Genomic DNA, 4,054 nt, shown 5'->3' with positions numbered 1-4,054 from the left:
AAGACTCAGTCAAGCCAGATAATTATTCCCTAAAATGGCTGTGTGAGTGAGCCTAGTACAAAGAAAGTTGTAATGTGACTTCAAATACTTCAAATTCTAGAGAATACTTTAAAGTTGCAGCCACTATCAAAGTGTTTTATTTTAGACTAACACTAGTTTTAAGGGTATCATCGATACTTCTCCAGTAGACTTGGTTGCTAAAAGGAGAAAAATGTGACATAAAGATCGAGTTACAAATGTCTATAGTGACTCAAGAGGGATTAGAACCCCAGTAGTACTGAATATGCAGTAGATGCCGTGCTTCAAAGTGTGGGAAGTAAGTTAACTGCAGTGTGCAAGTTATATGCCTGGCCTCTCTGCAAGTTGTTAGTGGGTGACTAGAAAGTGTCATCAGAAAATCCTCCTTTTAGCCCAACATAAAAGATCAAAAAGGCTTGTAAACAGTATGATTTCTTAAAAGCCTACCCTCAAAAAGGAGATAGCTACCCTGTACTACTTCTGTCTTTTCTAAGCAAAAGTCTGAGGTCATTGTTCCCACCACTCGAGGATGTCCTGTGTATTTGTAAAAATATATTTTGTTGTCCTTTATCACAATGGCCAGGTTGACCTCATGTTGGGCTTTAGCTTTTCTGATCTTCTCCCTAGATGGAAATACGCTTCTCTGAACTTCTTCCATTACAGAACCACAGGTCTCCTAGACTTGATATCAGATCTAAGCAAGAATGATAGCTAAGAGAGACAGACGTTCTCTGATACCCAGGTATACCCATAAAAAAAATTTCAGCCCTACCAGGAGCTTGGCACACTATCAGCCTGATATCTGACTGGCAATCCCCACTCCCTACCTTTGCTGAGGATGCATATTCCCAAATAATTCTCAGATGGATTCCAGCAGAATGACTAACCAAGAGAGTAAAGACTGGCAGAGCATCAGCTGGCACAAGCAATGGTTCAGTGTGGATAAGGGCAGCCAAGGATGTGAAGAGAGTGTCAGGAGCTGGGGCCTGCAGCTCGTAGGGCAGATGCAATCAGGGCATGTATATAAGCTGACATTTAAACAGGCATATGACAAGAGCTGAGAAGGAACCCCTATAAAAGTTACACTGAGGAAAGGGGATCTACCTCCTCCTTCACAGTCTGCTTCTGTGAATTACCAGTTTAGACCCAGCAGTCCAGGCTTCAGTGGTCAGAGATGAATCCACTCTTGAGATAGGAGATGGAAATTAAAAAGGAATATTGAGATGAAATAGCCCTCATGTTAGCACAAGTAGCATAGTAGGCAGGTTCCCCAAATATCATCTAATTTCTGTTCTGTGTGTGCACTGGAGAAGCACAGTGGGAGCAAGAGGAAGTAACCAGAAACAAGAGGAAAATAAAAACCAACATCCTTTATGTGTGCGCGCACACACACACACACAGGAGGAAGCTGAGGGGGAAAGTTGGACGAGTGTAATACATTCATCAAGATACTATCTTGAACAAGGAGAAAACAGCAAACACAGAGATGAAGGAAAATCATTCAAATGTGAAACATACTAGGGAGATTTAAACGTGCCCCTCTTGCTGAGGCAGCTTTACTTTGCTCTGGGAAGGAGAGAAGACAACCAATCAGTTATATGTTAACAAAAGCCCCTGCCTCCTCTGCAGCCATCACTGCCCATGTTGTCATGCAGTCCCAATTAGTTTACTGCCTTTTTTTTTTCAACTAATGCCTGTGAGTGGGCAGTGCAGACATAAATCCAGAAAGTGCTTCAATGCTTTTTACTTAACGTTCAGTGGAGCAAGAGCTAAAAACAAGATCACTCTTCATGTATTTGTTACTTAACCACTAATACACTGACTCCTTTGTAAATACCTTTCTTCTTCTCTTTTTTCTTCTTTCCATCTTCTTTTCAAGAAAAGTGAGAGTGATAGTTTCACTCAAACAAATTCTCAATGAGTATCTCACATCCTGTTAAAGAACTATGATACAAAAACTACTGAATAAAGAGATTATAGAAGGCTGTTTTCTAGTTTTCTTAGCAAGCTCACAGGTAAGCTGGAGAAAGAATGCTTATTAGTGAATTCGGATGGAATTCTGGTGGATAATAAGCTCAGTGCTGAACAGTTCATCTCTAGCAAGGGTTACTGCTTCCTGCACATGCCTTAAAAACTTACAAACAGCTCAACAACATTTTGTATAAATGACTTTTCTTCTTACTGATGATTTCTGTTCTCTTCCCTTGTAATTGCTATCATTGTCCAAAATAGTTTTGCAGAACTGCAGTCAACACATGTAGGCTCTTGTTCCAATTCTGGTGCGTGTCCATACAACTGAGGAGGTGACACAAGCTTCAGAAGTAGCACACCTGCCAAGGAACTTTTCAGTGAGATATGTCATGGCCAGTGTATCTTCTCCAGAAAAAACAAACAAACAACAAAACAGTTAAAAACTGTTTAATAAATTACTCTCTTTTTAAAAATGAGTACTCCTTACTGTCTGGACAACATCGCTTCTTAAAATATACATACATATTTTGCCCAGTTAGCACTGAAAAGCAGCCTCGAGGTATAAGCACCAGCACTTCTAATTATGTTAGAAGGCTTGGATGCGCAGTTGGCATTTGATACTTCCATGAACAGAATGTCACTAGAAATGTGGAACTGATGTCTAACCAGAACAGTGCAGCCTTGAACTAAAACTTCCAAACCATTAAGAAGTAAGAGAACAAAATGGAAATACAATGGGAATTCAGGCATGAAGAATAATGAATGGAGATAATGTGATTTGCATGATCCTTATTACTGATGATGGGACTTCATAGCTTGAAACTTTGGTCTACACCATGTACTGCAACCTATTAACTGTCCCTGCAATCCGGAATATCACAGATGGCAAAAGCATTTCCATATGTGTCTTGAGATGATCCTCTAAAGGAAGGATATGTTCTGTAGAGACAGTAAATGCAGTTGAAATATGTGTAATTTTTAACCTATTTTAACATTAGAGTCATGCAAATTGGATTAAAACAGGTTTAAACAAAAACTGCACACCGAGAAACGGCTGCACATGGGCTTCAGGTGGCTTTCTGCAGCACATGCTTTTCCACGCTCCTTCAGCTCCCTCTGGTGCTTAGTCTCTTCTCCTATTTTTCATAATTGCAATGAGCTTTTGCTTTTTTTTCCAAATCTCTGTTTTGATGAGAAAAAATGATGCAGATTAAAATTGCGCCTAACGCAATGAAATGATTGCTTGAATTGATAAACAGTGTGTGAAAAGTTTCATATAATTATTGTCTCTTATTTTCTCATGGAATGACAAGAAGCCCATCGGATTCTTCTGATTGCTTTCTGGTGAATTGCTGCACATATATTCTGCCATCTGAATTTGACTTGGTGTAACTGTAATATATCTGTTGCTTAAGCTGACACATCCTGGTTATGCAATTTTATATTATACCGATCATTCTTAAAAATAATTATGCTTTCACATAGCTCAGTGTACTCTTTATTACTAATGTCTCTTTCAAGCATCTCTGGAATACTTTATTTCCCAGATTTTTATGGTGTTCATCTATGAAAAATGCTAAAGAAAGGATGCTGTAATTTGTGTGCTTGTACTCTATGCTTTATTACTCTTTCTTCATTGCTAAATAGAGTTGACAGAGCTCATCCCAGACAGCTGCAAATTTCCAACCAATATGTTGATCAAAAAGCAATATAAATAAAAACACTCTCACATACATTTATTAAAATAGAATTTTGTTTAATAAGATACAACAAAGGGAAAGAAATACCTGCAGAAATGTATGTTGGAAGTATTATGAAAAACTCAACATCATGCTGACTGAAATGGAGATCTGAAAAACAGTAAAGGTTAAGGGAATATTAACATACAAGATTATGCTGTTCCAAGGCAACTCTGATCTGCAGGGGATTTTTGAAAACCCACAAGGTCTAGCTAGATTATGTAAAAGATGGGAAGCTTAGAATTCAATGTGCAATTTTCTCCATAGGTATGTAGGGTATTATATCCTTTTTTTGTTTTTCTTTTTTTTTTTTTTTTTTTTTAAAA

This window comes from Coturnix japonica, chromosome 1 (assembly GCF_001577835.2).
Source record: "Coturnix japonica isolate 7356 chromosome 1, Coturnix japonica 2.1, whole genome shotgun sequence".
NCBI lineage: Eukaryota > Metazoa > Chordata > Aves > Galliformes > Phasianidae > Coturnix > Coturnix japonica.
This window is presented reverse-complemented; position numbering follows the sequence as displayed.